The sequence below is a fragment of the Bactrocera oleae genome, chromosome 3 (genome assembly GCF_042242935.1).
Source record: "Bactrocera oleae isolate idBacOlea1 chromosome 3, idBacOlea1, whole genome shotgun sequence".
In the NCBI taxonomy this organism is placed as follows: Eukaryota; Metazoa; Arthropoda; class Insecta; order Diptera; family Tephritidae; genus Bactrocera; species Bactrocera oleae.
In genome coordinates, this window is record NC_091537.1 from 40,492,880 (window position 1) to 40,515,437 (window position 22,558).

A 22,558-nucleotide genomic window follows, 5' to 3' on the forward strand; every position below is an offset into this window, starting at 1 on the left:
AACACGCCATCAGAAAAGGTAGACAACGCAACCCCAACTACACCAAATAGCCGACTACTAAAACTTAGTAGGACGAAGCGCAACAAAAAACGTAAACTAAAGTGCAGGAGGATTAATAGAGTCGAGCCTAGACCGATCTCCAACTAGAGAAACGAAGCGGCCCGCATACGCGACTTCAAAAATGATGAAACCATGAGTGGAGTGACGACAGTGGCGGAGCATAAAATCACTATGACCGACAACCGCCCCATCAAGCAACGATATTTTCCACGAAATCCAGCGATGCAAGCTATTATCAACGATGAGATCGATGAGCTGCAATCGAAGGGATGCATCGACCCGTCTCACAGCCCACACAGCGCGCCGACTGTATTGGCCCGGAAGAAAAACGGCGTATATGCGTGGATTATCGGCAATTCAACGTCCGATCAGTACCCGACTCATACCCCTTACCTAGGATAAAACACATATTAGACAAGTTACGACGAGCGAGGTATATTAGTAGCCTGGACCTCAAGAACGACTACTGGCAAAAACCTTTAGAGCAAGGCAGCCGCCCATACAGAACCTTCACCGTACCTGGGAGTGACCTATTCCAATGGCGCGTCATGCCATTCGGCTTACATTCGGCACCTGCGACGTTCCAAAGGGTACTCGACCAGGTCATATGCTCTGAGATGGAACCACACGCCTTCGCCTACCTCGACGACATAATCGTGATAGGCTCTACATTCGAGGAACATATACAGAATCTACGAAAGGTACTGCAGAGACTACAGCAGGCCAAATTTCGAATCAATCCTGAGAAATGTGAGTTTTTTAAGAAGGAACTCCGGTATTTAGGTCACGTGATCAGTGACAAAGGCATCCACACCGACCCCGAGAAAGTAGCAGCAATCCAGGAGCTTAAGCCCCCGACTAGCGTAAAAGAAGTACGCCAATATCTTGGGATAGCCTCCTGGTATCGCCGCGACGATGAGCCAACCGCTCACCACTTTATTAAAGAAAGGGAGACACTGGAAATGGGGAGCTGAACAATAAGAAGCGTTTGAAAAAATCAAGTGCAAGCTAACAGAGGCTGCTATCCTCGCATTTCCGGACTTCAGCCAGACATTTACCTTGCAGACGGACGCTAGTAACATCGGCCTTGGTGCGGTGCTGACACAGAAACTGGAAGGAGGTGAACGCGTAATAGCTTACGCTAGCCGCAAATTGAATAAGGCGAAATGGAGTGCCTCGACATAGTTTGGGGAATCCGTAAAATTAGACCCTACCTAGAGGGATATAGGTTTAAGGTGATAACGGACCATATGTCACTGAAGTGGCTGAATTCCATAGAAATCCCTTCCGGTCGTATAGCACGATGGGCTTTAGAGTTACAGCAACATACCTTCGACATCGAGTATCGGAAAGGGAAACTCAATTTAGTAGCGGACGCACTGTCTCGACAACCACTAGAGACCATAAGACAAGCGACGACGGTGACGCCACAATGCAACTGGTGGCGAAAACGAGCTGAGAAATTATGCGCAAACCCCGAAAAGTACGCGGACTACATGGAAAAGGATGGCCAACTCTATCGCCACATTCCGTGTCGATTTCAGGATGAAGAGGCTGTACCCTGGAAGCTATATGTGCCTGAAACCCTCCGCCTAAGAGTCCTGCAAGAGAACCATGATATACCCAGCGCCGGACACATGGGTATGTATCACCTAAAACTAATCGAGTTAGATATAGGGTTATATATATTGTATATAAATGATCAGGATGAAGAGACAAGTTGAAATCCGGGTGACTGTCTGTCCGTCCGTCCGTCTGGCCGTCCGTCCGTGCGAGCTGTAACTTTAGTAAAAATTGAGATATCTTTATGAAACTTTGTAGACATGTTTCTTGGTACCGTGAAATGGTTGGTATTGCAAATGGGCGTAATCGGACCACTGCCACGCCCACAAAACGCCATTAATCAAAAACAAATAAATTGTCATAACTAATCTCCACAATAAGATACAAGACTGTTATTTGGTACACGAGATCACATCAGGGAGGGGCATCTGCAGTTAAAATTTTTTTTTTTAAGTGGTCGTGGTCCCGCCAGTAATAGGTTTAATGTGCATATCTCCTAAACTGCTAATGCTATAATAACAAGATTCACTGGAAGCAAATGTTTTTAGAACCTCTACCAGTGTGAAAATAGTTGAAATCAGGTGACAACTCCGCCCACTCCCTATATAACGGTACTGTTAAAAATTACTAAAAGCGCGATAAATCAAGCACTAAACAAGTCAGAGACATTAAATTTTATCTCTAGGATGGTATGAGATGACTTTAAAGGAACCGCGTTCAAAATTAGTCAGTGGACCTGGCACCGCCCACTTTTAAGTGAAAACCCATATCTTGGGATCCGCTTAACCGATTTCAACCAAATTCGGTACATAACATTCTTCTCGTATTTCTATGTCATAGTGCGAAAATCAATTCCATCTGATTCTTTCACTTTCCACTATGCAAATCAAGCAACTATGATTGTATCGGGGTAAAACTTTGCGTGAATAATGCGTTTAAAGTATTCCATCTTGTGATCAAAAACTGTCTAAATCGAAGGGGCTTGCCCTTAAGTACTCAATATGTGGACCCCAGTGCTTATAGTTGACCTTCTACCGAAAATATCAGTCAATCCACAAAGAAATCTCAAACGAGTATAATATTTTAACTTTGCGAGAGTATAAAATGTTTGGTTACATCCGAACTTAGCCCTTCCTTAATTGTTTACAAATATATTTGCTTAGATTGTTTTTACAGTTTTTTATTCTTTGTGGTTTATCATTGCATGATGATATTATGGAGTCTACATTTAATGTTCCATGCTTATATGACATGGGTGTAACATCATATGTTTCACATTTTTCTTGTATGATTGGATATTTATATATTACTACAAAAGTTTCAAAGATTTTACATATGTGAATTGTTGAATATTCTAATAAATCTATTAGTGGTATGTTTACTTGTTCTTTCTTTAATATTTCTCCTATTTCTTCAACACTGATTGCCGCAGAATAAATGTTTCCATTTCTTGCAAAGTTAATTGTTGTACCGTGAAACATCTCTGTGAGTTTCTTCAAGGAGAAGCCTTGATTTTAGTGTTCTCGGATTAAATTTCTTTATTAGCGTTTTTGAATTTATGACTCTTTGTTGATTATTATTTTCAATTATATTATTTAATGCTGTTTTTATTTCTACCAAATCATCGTGATCTGGAATCCCTGTTATAAATTTAAGAGCGGACCCTAGGAAGTCTAAGCTTCTTTTCTGTCGTTTGACTAGTAGTTGACTTTCAAGTATTTCTATCCTATTTATTAGTATTTCATCTATAGTATAGTATCTATAGTATCCTTTTTTGCATCCTCAAGCATTTCTTTAATTTCATACTTGTAGTATGGTCGTCAGTCCAGGGTATAGCCCTCATTTTCAAATAAATATGAAGGATCTGTTTTCGTTAGTACATATTTTTTATCTTCAATGTCCGTTATTACTTATACTAGGACCATCTTTATTAGAATCAGGATTATTGTTTGTTTAATCATTTTGTCTGATGTTATCTTTGTGTATAACTTTCCCCGTGGTTGTTAAGATTGTGTCATCACGATCCTCTTTAACTATATATTTTATATATCTTTTTGAATATTTTTCACGTCGGCTTGATTTTTCAAATATTGTTTGTGCTGCAACATATATTTTATTAGTTCGTTTTTTATTGTGATATTCTAACATATTATCCTGTTTAATTTCAATTTTATCCTTTAATCAGGATACTTTCTTCTTTCAAAAAATACTTCAACAGGTCTGTTATCGATTACTGAATGTATTGTGCTGTTATATTCCTTTATAGCATTAAAAATTTGTACTTCTGTAGTTGTAATTGTGTCTACTGCTAAGGATCTAGCTATTTCAATTAATGTACTGTGTAACCGTTCAACTTGAGCGTTCGTTGTTGAATGGTTATTTGCTGTGAGCGTATGCTTTATATCTAGCTTGTTTAGTATAGCTTTCGTCCCTACGCTTTTTGGTGTCGCTCTGTGCATTCACACGGTCAAAAAGAGTCCAGCAACTCGAGTCTAGTTTTTCTGCATTCCTTTTCACAAAATTTTCGTAAATATTTGTGCGGTTCGGGTGGCACTCTTTGTGTTCTTGTTCGTAATAGCTCGCTGCTACCGTTTTCAGTATTCCTTTTCACTTTCAAATTCTTTGAATGGTTGCAAGAGCGCTCTGTTTCAAATGAATTCGTTCACAAATTTGAATTCTGTTTTTTCTATTTTTTGTATGTAATATGCAAATATGTTTGCATAGAATAATAGAAATATTTTGAAAAATTGTAAATAAGGAGAAAATTAAGATATAGATTATGGAGTAAAGAAATTATGAATTTTTAATAATTAAAGATTAGGAAATTCCTGTTATAAATTTGGCCTTGAAAATATTAGTAGCAGATATTCAATACGTTCTGGTGGATTAGGGAATTCCCGTCTTAAGTATTTCTTTGAAACTATTAAGCGGGTAGGTATTATGCATATTGTTCTACCATATTCATGGTAATTCATTGCAAGCAAAATGTGTGACCATCATCTCAACATACAAATGAAATATGCAACACGCTCTAAGTGTTGCGCAGTCGAAATTGAGTGCTTTTTTGTATAAGGCCTTCGACTTTAATATGCCTTTAATTAACTTTTCTTAACAACTAAAACGTAAAACTATAAATAGCGTACTGTTGTACAAAATATTATACTCTGCATATTTTCGATGCCTACTTTTTTGACATATTTCGCTCTGACTTCAGCACCAGTATCATAATATGATTTCAGCATGTTGTTATATAATATTTGGGAGAAAACAGCTTGCAGCAAGAAGAAGAGTCTGACAGTTTGAAATTTCACTTTAATAACGAAATTGAAAATAAAACACAAAATATCTTCACAATGTGAAAGTATCCTAAGAGATGGTTGCTATACGACTTATTTTCGAGCCAATATTAATTAAATGTGCCCATAGGAGCACTCGAAATGGGATATATTTTCCTTTTGACACGTTTATATGACTGTTTGAGCACTACGTACACGATCGGCAAGTGAGGTTTTGAGGTCCTACACGTTCCAGTCTAGCTCCACGAGCAGTCGGAATGTAATTATTAATTGCTAATTAATTGGCAATATTCCCTCTTTTTATTAATTATGAGTCATATATCCTGGGATCTATTGTAGAATAGAATTAAAATGGGTATGCCCGGATAGAGGAAGTTCTCTATTTAAATCATACATAAAATAGAAAAAAAGATTGGAGCTTGTTCATCAAACATGTATCTTCTAGTTATACCAAAAAAAACAAAACAAAAAAGTCAAAAAATCAAAAACTGGTACGCTTCAGACAAATTTTTTTTCGAAATTGTACCCTTTTTTCCGACATTTTTTCAAAAAAGGTTATAATAACTAGAAGCTAACACTACAAAGAAAATGTGTGCTAATTTTCATAAGAATCGGTTGAGAACTTTCCAAATTATCTTGCACGCCAAATTTAAAAAAGTCGTTTCGAGCAAAACGCGATTAAAGTTACGAACATGGAAACTCCACGGTTACAAAGACTTACCGTCTAATCAGCGATTCCAGCACCATACAGAATTCCTTCAGTGCGTTCGTAGTAATCGTTTTTTTAGTCACCTCAGAGCTGCGGCGATTTTCTCGGTTCACTCTTTGTTCATCAATTTTATCTTTGTAAGACATGCATTGGCGACTGAATAATTATGCTATAATGTTAGCACTCAACATTGACATTATTACTTCCCCTTTCTTTCACAAACGCCTTTTTAAGGTTTAAATTGAAATATTCTTTATTTTTTTATTGAATGTTTCACAAGTTTTTTATTGGTTTAACACTTTTGTGATAAAAATTAATACTACGATTTTAAACTCAGAAAGTTTTGACGGTTGGTAGCGGAGATAGCGATTTCATACATTTACGTTGCGCAAAGAGGTCGGAATTATTTCGAATGAGGTGAATTGAAGATCCAATCCCTCTTTTTGTTGATTGTGTGGGGTGTCATCGTGTATGGTGGTAACTTCTGTGCTGACATCGTGTGCAGTGTGGTCGTTTATGTTGTGAGTGCGTGTTGTGTTCCAAGGTGTGGTGTGTTGTATTAGGGTGTGACATTATTTACCCTGAAGAAGCGGTGTAGTTGGAAGGGGAGTTTATAGTCATTTAAACAGCGACCAATCACCAGCTGTAATGAGTTTATAACTCGTAAAATATATGTATAACCGTAATTAAATCATCCAGCAGATATATTATATAATAAAAAGTTTTACAACTTGGCAATCTTCGCCGTACGGTTTCAAATCTAAAACATTTCTTTAACCGCATCGACTTCCATCGCGCCAGAAGAACTTTTATGTTTTTCTTGACAGCTTGGTTCGTGTTCTTCAAACCATTCCGGGTATTCTTTAGTATCAGTTTTATTTTTCCAAAGAACACAACCTGCACAGAAACTACTTTTAACGACTAAATTAATAATTTTACCACAAGAACATCCAATTAAAGTTATGACTCCATATAATAACTTGAAACCCCTCTTCTTCCAGGCGCCATTTCCAGAAACCTAATTTTTAAATTTAGAATTGGCCGCTCATGCTTTTCATTTTTAGCCTTTTCTGTACTGACGCTTTAACAGACGAAGCTCGAAATGCAGATTGCGGAGTACTATGTATCAATGAGATAATACTATTGTAGAAAATTTCAGTGATACCGTTACCTTCCCTACTCTAGCAACACCTAAAAGACGCATAACAAACACAATTCTGCGATTGATCTCAAAGCCATTATTAATTAACGGTCCTGAATTAATAACTGTGCGGCTTACACAGCACGACGATTTTAAACCCTAGTCCCCGGCAGCCCCTCTCGTTAAATGTTACTGATAATTTACAATCACGACATATTAACATCTCTGATAGAGCTGTGAACACTGTAAAAAACTCAATAAAACGATACCCATGATGTACATTACAATTTACGTTTTCTTCGCCTGCGTTTAAGAGTTTTCTCGCGCTTCTTCTTTTTGGTTCGGAACGTTTTTCATTACTATTTATATCACTATACTGATTACCTTGGAATTTTTTGTTTGGTGGTTTTGAAGTACGAGAACATTCATGCTTCGAAGGTTTAGGATAAGATTGCATTTTGTTTAACTGTCTCTGACAAAATTACTTTACACACTACAAACTCCACAAGTAAGTTAAACTTTACCAATTACCATAAATGTTATAGAACAATAATTAGAATACCCCTTATTAATATTCTTAAGGAAAAGCTTACGACGGGAAATCCCTAATCCCTCAGAAAGTATTAAATACCAGTTATTAATATTTTCAAGACCAAACTTATGACGAGAGTTTCCCAATCTATCGGGAAAAATATACCCGTAATTTTTTTCTATTTATTACAAAACATTCATTAATTAATTTTATTTCTTGTTTTAAATGAAGTGATATACGAATTCAATTATTTGCGTTTAAAGGAAACATATATGAACGCACCTAAATATCTTTAGGTAAAAGTAAAAGTAACTCCATTTTTATTAAAATTCATTTATATATATTATTACATTTAATACTGACAAATGTTATTTAATATTTAAACCAAATAATTTTTAGTTTCTTTATTTTATTTTTATTATTCATAGTCCCGAATATTTCACAAAATCAAATAAATCACAAAATTCAAATTTCTGAACGACTCGTCTATGAAAATAATTTGAAAATGAAAAGAAATGCGTAGCAGCGAGATGTTACGAAAAATAACACAAAGCCCTACATACAAATGAAATATACATACGGTATGTTCGGAAATTTAATTTTTGTTATCTATTTTTTGAATGTAATATGCAAATATGCAGAGTATAATAGGAATGTTTTAGAAAATGGTAACTAAGGATATAAATAAGAAACATTAAAATGTTTAATTCAAATTGTTAACACCAGCACTTACTTGCCACTTTCACTCCACGTATATTCAAAAGAAATTCGGATTATATGTTTTTTTTCCTTTTTTTTTAAAAATCTTCACAAAATTTATTTATTTTAAGTAATTAGCTCAACGCAATTTTAAGTAATTAGCTCCCTGGTCGCATACCAGTGGAGAGGTAATAAAAATGTATGTAACAAGTTTCGAGAATATAAAAAAAGGTTGATAAAAAGAATGAAATAACACGCGCGCCAAATGAAAGTTCGGTGCTTGTTATTCGAAATCGCTGAGAGAAGGGGCTGTCCGCTTCGTGGACAGATGGTTTGTACTGTGTGTTGTGTAGAGATCCTAGTCTATGTGTGTGTGTGCGGCTGTATGATGAGTTGCGTGTGGTGTGTGGGTGTTCTGTTTTTTCCAGGTGTGGTGTGTGTGCCAGTGTTGTCTTGTGTGCGGTGTGTCTGAGTTCTTCGGGGCGGGAATCTTAACTAATTTGGCCATCCGGCCCCCCTAGGAGAATGTTCAGCCTCGCAGTTGCTGTAACTGTTGCAACGTTGCTGGGTCCGGACGTGCGGCGATAGTTCGGCCTACGCCTAGTCGATGCTATGTTTTGCGCCATGGACGGGACTCAGATCGGGGTGCCGTTCTTCGATTGGTTTGGTGCGGTCGGTTTGCGCCACGGATTCGTATGGCAGGCTGCCGACTGACCTCTCGTCTCGGGGTACGGTGAAACAGCGTGTGATGCTGCCTGCCACACATTTGGCACAAAGCCCCGGAGTCGCATTCCTGCGTCGTGTGTGTATGTGCCAGACAATTGTGACAATGCCCATGCGCGTGGCAACTTGCTGGCGTTGTGTCGGCGGAATGCCTTTGAAGAGACCACAGTGCTGCAGTTTGTGTGGACGGCGACAAAGGAGGCATCGGATGCGATAGGGCGCTTCTGGAGAGACGGATATTTCGATTTTTGCTTGTAGATATTATTGAACGAATGGTTTACTACTTGCGTTTTCGCTATTATTTGAGATTGGCAGGAAGCATTGTTTAACAAGCGGTCTGGTTAGCGTTTCGTTTCGAGTATGGAGGTCAACTACTCGTATATTACCGTCGGAACAATGATGTAGCTTCTCTATGCAACCAAGCCGCCATTCTGTAGGGGGAAGACAATCGTCATTGATTAAGACCAAATCTCCAAGATCTGGCGCCTTTTCGGGAGTTTTCCAGCGGTACCTTTTATAAAGGTCCTTTATATACTCCTCCTTAAATGCTGGTAAGACAGAGCTCGTATTGTTCACCAGAAAACATAATGCTCCAGAAGTTACGGCGCCAATAATAAATGGTTGCAGACTAACAATTGGAGATAAGGCAAGCTACCTGGGACTAATCTTAGACAGGAAGCTTTCATGGAAACAAAACTTGGATGCTAGGGTGAAGAAGGCAGCCACAGCACTCTACACCTGTAAAAGGATGGTGGGCCCCAAATGGGGACTTACCCCTCGACTAACTTATTGGCTCTATACAGAAGTTGTCAGACCAATCATGACATACGGTATATTGGTATGCTGGCCAATAATGGAAAAGAAATACGCGGTAAAGCGTATGGAAAGCATACAGAGAGCAGCCAGTATATGCATTAGTGGAGCTCTTAGAACAACGCCAAGCCAGGCTCTTAACGTCATTCTACATTTACTGCCAACAGACATAGCGATATTCCTGGTAACTGCGAAGCAGATGAACTAACCAGAACAGGCACCACTTTGCAACTAACCCCTGAAAAAGAGGGTAACTTTATGACTCTGGCAACTTGCAAACACTTAATCAGCGAACATGCTATAAATATAGCTGAGTCTCGGTGGAGACAATCAATAACCTGCACAACCAGCAGACTAACGTGGCAGGAATGGAGCATGAGTCGCACAAATCGACTACTAAAATTTAAAAGGAATGATACTCTGATGACTCTGATAGGAGTACTAACAGGTCACTGCCTAATTAGTAGACATGCAAGTAGGCTAGCATACAACGACTATTGTAGAAGCTGTCAAGAAGTAGAGGAAGAGGAGACTGTAAAGCATCTTCTATGCGAATGCAAAGCTCTATATAGGAAAAGAATCGCAACTATCGGTCGTGGATTCCTTGACGACGTATCAGAAGTTGCGAGAGTGACCTAAGGCGATTGTGTTGGGAAATTGTTGTTTTAGTGGTAGTCGTACGAAGTAAAGACCATAATCTGATCAACTTGAGTTTTCATAACTGGTTCCGTAACTAGTCCACTTAGGATCCAACCGAAAATAGTGTGTTTGGAATGTTCTCAACACCATCTGAGGTATGATATCGCTGCCTAATAGAATGTCTATTTGAACGGGGGTGTTGCAGTTGGGATCTGCTAATTTAAGGTGTGAAGCCTTTTCCCAATGTTTGCTATTTATATGATAGATTGGAAGCATATTTGTGAGCTGCGGTAAGACTATAGCTTCTGCTTTAATTCTCTTATCCGCTCAGGGGAAATTAGGGTAATGTGCCGTAGACGCTGTAAAAGATCGTTGTAATCCTCGGTCTATTAAGGCCCTAAGTTTAAACAGTTCTCCTCTGTGTTCGATGGAAACGACTGCTGTGTGTAGTAGTTCCCTACCTTGTGTAGCGTTTGAGTTTTTAATGCCTTTGAGCAGCATGGTGCTTCTTGGCAATTTTCGGGATTTCGCATTTAGGATTTGCTGTTGCTACTAAAACCCGTGGCTCTTTTCGTATTTGCGCTGTTTGTGGGTGAACTGGAAAAATTATTTATATGAAGCATAGAATGATGTCGTTTATGGCAATAAAAATTCGCTCTCTTTAAGTGTATGCTCATGTGACAAACAGTTTGTACAAAGTCTTTTTGTTTTTACAAAATTGTTTCTGTCGATAATATTAAATTTTTTGAATCTCTCGCAAGATTTGAGCTTATGCCCCCCTGTACATTGTTCGCATGTACTGTTATTTAGGTCGTGTTGAACGGTTTTCGTTCTGACCATTGTTTTATCTACCCTTTCTGCGATTTCGTATTGGGTTATTAAAAAGTCTTTCATCTGTTGCCACGTTGGGGATTTTTTTTTCGAGATGCGAGAACCGACAAGCAATTAGAAACAGTGGATTCCAGTTTTATAAACTGTTCACTTGTTTCCTTTTGAATCTTAGGCAAGTTAATTAGTATTGTTACTTGCTTATCGACAAATATTCTCTCATTTTCATATCTAGATTTAAGAGCTTCCCAAGCCAAATTGAAATGATCGTCATTAGTGCGAACTGTTTTACTATTACGCCTGCTTGACCTTTTTTTTTGTATCGGAGGTGATACAATTTTTGTGCATTTGATAATTTTGGTTGGTTCATGTAAACTGCTTTAAACATGTCCCGGAAGGACGGCCATTGTTCATACTTGTGGCAGCTCTACTCGCTGATGTGGAGTAGGTGCAATTGCTTTAGTTGATCGGAAATCATTGCTTTAGTTTCTTCGAACTGGTCTAAGCAGTTTTTATATTTGGAGTAAGCCGAGGACTTAAAATTTTCTGGTAGATCTGAGTCGTCAGATTCTACTATGGCGTCATATGCAGCTTGGAGACGTATCCAAAAATTGTCAAGATTTTGCTTTTCGATTTCGAATGCCGATTCAGAATTATGTTGAATCGGAGAAGATGAAAATCGAGTGCAGTATATTATTAAACTGTCACTCTCAGCAATGAATTTACTGTATGTAATGTCTTTCCCCCTTTTTGGTTTTGTAGCACCTTGCTTTGAGCGTGTAGCTTCTGCAGGTGTACATGGACTTTTTTCGTCCGAAATCATTTTTGGTACTTTTAATTGTTTAATTTAGAATCTTTAGAATCTGCGTTTATTTAAAAAATTTCAAATAATGAAATGATTTCTCTCAGTGTAAACTGATTAAATTTAAGCGAAAGGAACGCGTAATCTATTTTTTATAAATAAGAGAATTAGTAATTCATTTTTTTTGTTTTAATCGGATTAAATAAGATAGCGTGTTTCGTTGTTACGGTATTTATTTTTTTTTTTCGATTGTATTGTTTATTTCAATAATTATAAAAAAATTACAATATTTATTTTGTTATTTCTTTTTTGTGTTTGTATGCGTTATAGGGTATACCTATAAGCGAATTAGTATGTGTCAATGAGAGCTCGTATAAGAGATCAATGTACTTTATACATATGTATGCAAACCTACTTGTTTTTTGGTTGCCCAGAAACAGGGAGTATTGCCGAGTATGTGCCAATTTGGACTTTGGAATATATAAAATTAAGAATTAGAAAGCAATATATATAATATTGTTCGCAATTTTTTATTATTGGTTTTTCTTTATTTATAGGAATATATATATTTTTTTTGTTTTTTAAGAATTCGGTTTTTCTTTACCGACCCGTTTAAAACGTTTTTTATACACTGAACAGGGTATATTAAGTTTGCCACGAGGTTTGTAACACCCAGAAGGAAACGTCGGAGACCCTATAAAATATATATATAAATGATCAGCATGATGAGCTGAGTTGATTTAGCCATGTCCGTCTGTCTGTATATATACAAACTAGTCCCTCAGTTTTTAAGCTATCGATCTGAAATGCACCTTTGCACCTGTTCTTTTCTCATAAAGAAGCTGCTCATTTGTCGGAACGACCGATATCGGACCATTATAGCATACAGCTGCCATACAAACTGAACAATCGGAATCAAGTGTTTGTATGGAAAACTCTTTGATTTGACGAGGTATCTTCACGAAATTTGGCACGTATCATTATTTAAGGCATTAATTCAATCAATCAAATTGTATGGATCGGATGACTATAGCATACAGCTGTCATACAAACTGAACAATCGGAATGAAGTGCTTGTATGGGAAATTCTTTCATTTGACGAGGAATCTTCACGAAATTTGGCATGGATTATTATTTAAAGCAATAATTTAATCGCCAAAGAAATTGTATAGATCGGATGACTATGACATATAGCTGCTATATTAACTGAACGATCGGAGTAAAGTGCTTGCATGGAACATTTTTTTATTTGACGAGGTATATTCACGAAATTAGACACGAGTTCTTGCTTAAGGCAACAAATTATTCTCCGCAGGAATTGGTCAGATCAGATCACTATATCATATAGCTGCCATACAAATTGAACGTTCGGATTCAAGTTCATGTAAGGGGCCTTTGTATTTGTAAAGGGTATTATAGCTTCGGTTCAACCGAAGTTAACGTTTTTTCTTGTTTTTTTTTTCGAATGCGCTTTTTGAAGTTCTTTAACTTTCAGTGGTACCCTAGTAGGGTATAATAATATGTCCAGTACGTACTTGTATAAGTACGTATGTAAGCGAGCGGACGTTGTTTCTCAGTTAAGAAAGAGCGAATAAACGTAATTAGAAACAAACTAATCGTGTGTGCACTACGATTCGTAAATGTGCACTCTCGGTATATAAAGTAAATATGTACGTATGTTGTAGATATTTAAAATTTTTGATTTTCTTTACCTCTCTCTTCTTTTTTTGTAGTTAAATTATGTTAAGAATATGTATATATTTATTTGCATGCGCTCAAAATTATGAGTTTCTAACTATATATGTATATGTTATGTGGAAACTATGTAAATATGTATATAATGAGAGATTTGACCTATATGTAAGAAAAAATTGTTTTTTGTTGTTTTTTAAAAATATATTCTATCTCTTTTTATTCGTTATATGTTGCTATGTGTATATGTATATGTTTTTTGTTTTTTATTTGCCTTTGCTTACTTGTTTTAGGCAATCCTGCTTATTACTTGATCAAGCATAAGGGGTACTGCCGAATATTTTTACAAGTAGAGTACTTGAATTTCATATATATGTATATATCATATATTTGTTTTTAGGATTTGGAATATTTTGTGTTAAATACACGAAGTTAAGCTTTTTTGAAAAGCGTAATAAATATACACATACCCTGCAGCAATGAAGTACAAAACGGAATCGATACAACTCACTCGAATATACGTCAAGCGATTTTGGGGGCTATAGCTTGTATTTTGTATGTGGGCTTCCTGTAGATGTATCCAATGTTTTCCTGGGATGTTGCTTGGGGTTTCGATTGCTTTTTGTTAATATGTATATATACATATATATGGGTTTTAATTCGCGCCCGTTTTCATTTGATTGTATTTTGTTTTTCCGCGCCCGTTTTGTTTTTGTATAAGTATTGTGCTTTTTTTTGTCACTGCACTGTTAATTATGCACCAAAAGCATATGTACATATATATATATTTTTTGTTGTTGTTGTGGTCACTGTACTTTTTTGTGTTCTGCCTTTTTATTTTTTGCAGTACACTTTGTTGTTGGCCTTCTCGCCAGCACACAAGTATGGTTTTATTTTATTTATTTCTTCTCCGTTTATATATACATATAATATGTATGTATACACTGCTAAATCACTTTTGAGCACTTTTTATACTCTCGCAATATGTTGCTACAGAGTATAATAGTTTTGTTCAGGTTGAAATCCGGGTGACTGTCTGTCCGTCCGTCCGTGCGAGCTGTAACGTGAGTAAAAATTGAGATATCTTTATGAAACTTGGTAGACATGTTTCTTGGTACCGTGAGACGGTTGGTATTGCAGATGGGCGTAATCGGACCACTGCCACGCCCACAAAACGCCATTAATCTAAAACAAATAAATTGTCATAACTAAGCTCCGCAATAAGATACAAGACTGTTATTTGGTACACGAGATCACATTAGGGAGGGACATCTGCAGTTAAAATTTTTTTTAAGTGGGCGTGGTCCGGCCCCTAATAGGTTTAATGTGCATATCTCCTAAACTACTAAAGCTATAATAACAAAGTTCACTGGAAGCAAATGCTTTCAGCACCTCTACCTACGGTGTGAAAATGGGTGAAATCAGGTGACAACCCCGCCCACTCCCCATGTAACGGTACTGTTAAAAACTACTAAAAGCGCGATAAATCAAGCACTAAACACGCCAAAGACATTAAATTTTATCTCAGGGATGGTATTAGATGACTTTATAGGAACCGCGTTCAAAATTAGAATTATTAGAATATCGAGCCAAAACTGTTCAAGCCCCTAGGTACTGAATATGTGGACCCCAGTACCAATAGTTGACTTTTTACCGTAAATATCGGCCATTGTGTAAGATATATAATTGAAATTCATATAATAGAATAAATAAATGATACTATCGATAATAGTATGTCTTTGTTTCAAAAGTGGGTTGAATCGGATCAATAGTTCTTGTAGCTCTCATATATCTAATATAAATATTTTTGAACTTCCGCGTGACTTTGTACCGCATATGTGAGTTATCTCAATAAAAATGAGAGAGCGTGTTTTACTCATAACAAGATCAAATCGGGTGAAATTTTTAATTAGCCCCCATGTAACTAATATCAGGATTTTCGAACATTCGTCTGACTTTACTCCATTTGATTGGTGATGGTATGTGAGGTACCTTAATGAAACAGTGGGAGCATTTTATTAGTCTGTGGCATGTTAGTAGTATGTGGTTAATACTACCCTCAAATTCCATATACTACTTATAATGCTTTTCGTTATTCTAACCAGTTTTATGCCGAATATGTCGGTCAGTGAGTATTAATATTTTTTTTATATATAAAATTGCTTCAAAATATGTTCCCGTGTATAGCTGAGCAATGTCAAAATTAATAAATTTCTCTATCCCCAATATATATATGATTTCCGTCTTTCCATCTGACTTTACACCGTTCCGGTTGATCAACGTGATATTTTAACGAAATTAAGTGGAAAAGATTTCTTAAAAATTATGTGGTTTGACGCTGAATTAGAATGAAATTAGTATATACTAAGTCTAAACCTCACACCTCCATATAATGAATTCCGATTCTCTGGTTGACGTTTGCCACCTAAGCTTATAATATAAAATTTAGCCACTTTTGTGGAGTTAATATCACATTCATACTTACCTATGTATATCTCACTTCAAGCAATAAAACTGAGACTAAGTTTATGGCCTTTAATATAAGTCAAGAAGATACCAAATTTGATTGTAATTTAATCACGATATCATTTAATAATGGATGTTTAATTCAATATTTTTTAATATACGGTTAGGAGGAATTTTCTGGTCTTTGATTTTCCCAGCTCACATGTACTACTTATGGTATAATTTTTTTCGGCAATTTGATAATTTAATGAAATTAAATGGACAGTTTTTCTTAAAAAAAATAATGTATATCGCTGCATATGAATGAAATTGGTCTAGACTTTGTTTAAACGTTATAACCCTAATATTATATACTGATTTCCGCTCCTCTGGTACAACAGCAACCTCATATACCCCACATATTAAATCTAACCCCTTTGGTTCAGTTTATATCACATATACCATGTTTGAGTTAAATAGCTTCTTTTTATAAAAGTTAACATTTCGGAGAAAAAAATAGTATTGACACAAAATAAATCTATGATCAATAACATAAGTTAATGAGATACCAAATAATAATCGAGTAATGAATGTTGAATTCTTTCGCAACATTTTTATACTTTCGCAACATGTTGCAAAATAGTATAGTTTTGTTCACCAAAGAGTTGTTTGCAGCACCTAAAGTGATAGATATAGATTTCTATATACATATATTTCTTCTAATATTTGGTGATAATCAGTGGTTAGGTATATTTTCTCAGCCATCATGTTGAACTTAGATTCTTAGTTTCTTAGAGTGCTAGACTTTGTATAGAGCAAAAACATCTTTCTAGAAAAAATTGCATGAAATAAATATTAGTAATGTAGTATCAAAAGGACTAAAGACCCTTTTTATGTGGTTATAGATAAACTGCGACTCCATCGGTTTACATGCTACTGTCTATTGTTTCAGTTTTGCGACACATTTTAATATGAAGGTCATGAGGTGAACTGTAAACTCAAGAAAATTACATTTTTACCTAGCGCCGTTGGCAGCTTATGAAAGGTTTAGATATTAAGACAGAAAGAAGAAAATCTACATACCTGCTCTACATATGTGTATACCATACTTAATTATATGTAGGTTATTGTTAATTTAGCCTTCATGGGTAGACCCTTCAAAATAGGTATCATAGATCCCCCTGTTTTAGAAAGCGTTTAACAAAAGTAATTTACAGAGGGGTTTTCCGAGAACTTAATTTCAATACAATGAAATAAACTACTAATTTCTAAAATATAAATATAACTAAATATTATGTATTATTATGTTAGTGAATAGCTAAGTAATATATAGGTATACAAAACTACGTAAGCTGTACCAACATGTTGCAAGAGTATAATAAATATCAGTACACTGTGTTTGTAGTTTCAGTTTCACTACATGTCTTTACCAGCAAAGTGCTTCATTCAAACTAATGTTAGTGTATTAGTTATATAGTGTTTAAAGTATTATTATATACAGTGACGAGCAAAACCATATTACATACAGTGGCGAGCAAACACATATACATATGTGCACCAGTATACTATAGTACCTATACACGGAACAGGAAAGGAGTCATAGCAAGGACTTACAAGGAATTACAGTGAAAGAGAGCAGCACCTAGGATCCAACTTTTAACACTCGGACGGACTGAATTATATAAGTATTATCTATAAGTATTTTATATATTAATCCATTTATTATTAATTAATTATGCCTAGATTAAGTAGAAAATCTATATTACTAAGTCGTCTTCAGAATAGAAGAGGTATGAGAGTTCTTCGTGCAAACTCTTTATTTAGAGATAGTGAGCAGTCACAAAATACTGTAAGTCACGCTAATCGTAGATGAGATTCCGCTGTACGTCTGTCCGTACAAATTATCAATACAAATCAACATAGAACCAGGCGGGAATATCTCGAGGTACGGTCTTTTGAACAAAATTTAAATACTGTTCAACATAGAACAAGGCGGCAAGTTCGCTCTGAAGAGCAAATAAGAGATACTCGAGGTCATAGGTCTCGGCGTGAAGACCCCGAGGTTCGATCTGTTGAGCAAGTTGCAAATACTGTTCAACATAGAACAAGGCGGCAAGATCCCCAAATTCGCTCTGAAGAGCAAATAAGAGATACTCGAGGTCATAGTTCTCGGCGTGAAGACCCCGAGGTTCGATCTGTTGAGCAAGTTGCAAATACTGTTCAACATAGAACAAGGTGGCAAGAACCCCAAATTCGCTATGAATAGCAAATAAGAAATACTCGAGGTCATAGGTCTCGGCGTGAAGACCCCGAGGTTCGATCTGTTGAGCAAATTGCAAATACTGTTCAACATAGAACAAGGCGGCAAGATCCGCAAATTCGCTCTGAAAAGCAAGAGCAAGAGATACTCGAGGTCATAGGTCTCGGCGTGAAGACCCCGAAGTTCGATCTGTTGAGCAAGTTTCAAATACTGTTCAACATAGAACAAGGCGGCAAGAACCCCAAATTCGCTATGAATAGCAAATAAGAAATACTCGAGGTCATAGGTCTCGGCGTGAAGACCCCGAGGTTCGATCTGTTGAGCAAGTTGCAAATACTGTTGAACATAGAACAAGGCGGCAAGATCCGCAAATTCGCTCTGAAGAGCAAATAAGAGATACTCGAGGTCATAGGTCTCGGCGTGAAGACCCCGAAGTTCTATCTGTTGAGCAAGTTGCAAATACTGTTCAACATAGAACAAAGCGGCAAGATCCACAAATTCGCTCTGAAGAGCAAATAAGAAATACTCGAGGTCATAGATCTCGTCGAGAAAGACCTGAGGTTCGTTATGATGAACAAAGTAGGAACACTAGGGATCATAGAGAACTTCGCACAAGAAATCCTGAGTATAGGAATTTAGAGCGCATTCGTGATCAAATGCAAAGGGAACATGCAAGAAGAAATCCTGAAATAAGGAGAGAGGAGCGTGATAGAGAAACACAACGTCGACAGCTTCGTAGGAGGGGTATGAGGGAAGAAATTTTGAATCAGAGACGTCTTAGACAAGGTCAAGTTCGCCTTCGTAGAGATAACCCACTCAATGGACAAATTAAAAACCAAAGGCGGTCCCAACGAATCCGATTAACGAGAGAAAATAATGTTATAGAAACTGATAATAGTGGCAATTTAACAGATTTCAAAAACATTTATTTCCAAAATATAAATAAGGGCCCTACTGAAATATGTATTTGCTGCGGCGGCTTATGGTTTTCACATCAAGTTCGCAAATTAAATTTCGAAACTATTGCGCAACATCACCCGAATGCTGCATCCGCCTTCTTTTTAATGCAGAAATTTCCTTCAGAAGATGGAAATTACAATTTTTGTGCTACTTGCAAAAATGCGATTAAAAAGAACGTTCCAAAAATATGTTTAGCTAACGGTCTAGACTTTCCTGAAATACCGGATTGTTTGAAAGGTTTAACCCAATTGAAGAACGTCTCATAATGCCTAGATTTATGACAATCCGTCCGTTAGGATATCAAGGTCAAAATTTTGCTCAAAGGTGCTGTTGTTAATATACCAATTTCTGTTAACAATATTGTGACATCTCTACCAACCAAGGTCCTTTGATGAGGCTCATGTTATACAAATTCCCTTAAGAAGGCGTTTGGAATACAATCGTGATTACATGGTCGATACCATAAGCCCCGCAAAGATTATGGAAGCTTTGAAGTTCTTAGTGAATACCCCTCTGTATCGTGAGCACAATATGCATATTAATGAAAACTGGAAACTTAGACTATAACCGGTGAAGGACAAATACCAATTGACATAATTCAAGATAATAATTCAGAAGAGTTGTCATTTGGAACAATATTCGTTGGGCAGAAGCGTACATGCTCTGAAACGTATAGCAAGATAATACGTTCTGAAATTCGCCGTTTTAACAGAAGAGCGTGTACCATTCCAAAGTTGTTCTATGGTTACAAAAAATTAGAACTGCTACAAATTAAGAATAATACATCCATTTGCCTTAGAAAGTTTTCAGGTCGCAACCGAGTTACGGCCCAAAATCTATTAAACGAAAACTTTGTTCTAATCTTGATTCAACACGATGATGGTTACAAGGTTTTGAAAGGCGCACTGGAAAGCTGAGAAGAAAAAAGCCATCGCTATGATTCGCCAATTTGGGCTTCCAACCTTCTTTATCCCTTTATCGGCTGCAGAATCTCAGTGGGTTGAGCTTTTGGTCATCCTCTCTAAAACTGTTGATTCTAAAGATATTTCGGAAGAGGAAGCCAACAGTTTAACAACCCAAGATAGATATCGCTTAATTCGGTCAGACGTTGTTACTTGTGCTAGATATTTTGACTACCGCTATCGACAAATTCCTTAAGCTTTTTAAAGATAACGCCGGCATTGGAGTTTCAACAGAGAGGTTCCCCGCATGTACATGGCATGTATTGGCTTAATAATGCTCCCAGGATCAACCTTCAAGATCCTCAGACATTCCCTGATGTCATTAGTTTTATTGACAATTATATTTCTACCGATGGTTCGATCAGCCACTTAGAAAATTATTTGGGTTATCAAAAGCATAACCACAGTCGGTTTTGTACTAGGGAAATAAGAGGACAACAGTTTTGTCGTTTTGGTATACCATATCCACCAATGCCTTCAACGCAAATACTGTTACCTCTTACAGAAACAAGTCAAAATTCAGAAAGACACAAGCAAAACTTTTTCAAAATTCAAAACGTTTTAAATTCAAATATGACTACAGAAGACATTTCTAATTTAAACGATTTTGAACACTTCCTGTCTGATAGTAGAATAAATATGTCTTTTGATGGCTATTTGTTAACCCTTAGGTCAAGTTTAACAAAACCCAAAATTTTTCTAAAAAGAAAATTACAGGATCGTTTTATAAACGCTTATAATCCTCTGATTTTGGAACTACATAGAGCAAATATGGATATCCAATATATACTGGATGCATATGCTTGCTGTTTATATATAATTAATTATATTAACAAGTCTAACAGGGGAATTTCTAGGCTCTTAAATGAAGCTATATCAGAGGTAAATGCTGGAAATTATACTGTTAAGCAAAAACTTAAACATATAGGTCACAAATTTATATCAGGCACAGAAATAACTGCACAAGAAGCAGTATTTTGCTGCATTGGGCTCCATCTTTCGGAAGCAAGTAATGCAGAAATATTTATAAATACCTCTCGACCTGAGGAACGTGTTCGAATAGTAAAACCTAGAGCGGAACTTCAGAACCTTCCTTCAGGCTCGACTGAAATATTCGTAGCCGATATTTTAGACCGTTATGTTCAAAGATCCGATCAGTTAGAAACTCTTTGTATAGCTGGTTTTGCTTCCAGGTATAAATATTTTAAATCTAGTAGAAGAGCACAAGACAGTGATCATGAAGAAGAAGAGAGGGAAGACGATAATTTACAAGAAATCGGGTTGTCATGCCTCTTAAAGACGGTAGTGGTTTTGTTAAAAACCGTACCAAACCTTGTATAATTCGGTATAGAAGGTTTAACCCAGATTTTGCCAGACTTAGAGAAAGGTGCTCAAAATGAACTACCTATCGTGGAAAATGAGTTCAGAGTGTTGGCACTTCCAGAAATAAACCCAAATATAAATTTGCTGTACTGGAATAGTGAAAATTCAACAGATAATGGCACTGAATCTGATTGCAATATTAGACTTATTAAACTACCCCCTTTAATTCCAGTTGAGGAATTATTTTCTTTAGTTCAAAGTCTAAACTCTAAGCAAATAACTTATTTGACACATTTGATGCACCAGCTAAAAACAAATCGTCGTTTGATATCTGCAATATATCAATCTCTTAACCATCATTACAATTCTACATCTGGATCCAATCCAAGTTCCCTAAAAGTTCTTCTTTGCGCACCTATGGGTAAAGCAGCATTTGGAATAGGTGGAATGGCCCTTTATTCAATATTCTCTTTGCCTGTTAATCAGTTGAATAGAGAGTTGAGGCCACTTAGCAATGACACAGTTAATTCATTGTATTCCAGACTTATCGATTTAAAATTAATCATAATTGATGGAATATCGATGGTAGGTGCTCGTATGTTTAGCTCTGTTGATGCGAGATTAAAACAAATTTTCAAAACAGATAGCTCCTTCGGTGGTATACCGATCCTAGTGTTTGGTGATTTGAAGCAACTCTCACCTGATGGAGATAGGTGGATATTCTCTCCTAATCCCAATGATGCATACAGCACTTTAGTTGGTTCTCCTTTGTGGGAGTTATTTAAATACTTTAAATTGACAGAAATAATGAGACAACGGGAGGATCAGGCCTTTGCAATTGTATTAAGCCATATGGCATCTGGTACTATGACAAATGAGGACATATCACTCATTGAAACTCGAGTAGTTAATTTCGAAGAAGTTCCCGATGATGCCATATATTTATTTTGGTCCAATGAAGAGACAAATAATTTCAATGGCCTTAAGCTCAGTCGATTCCCAACAGAAGCTATCCTTTCAACTGCAAAAGACTCAGTTAAAGGAATTGGTATAAGTAAAAATGAGAATATTTTGGAAAGAGTTAAACTTTTCAAAATTTCTGAAACGCAGG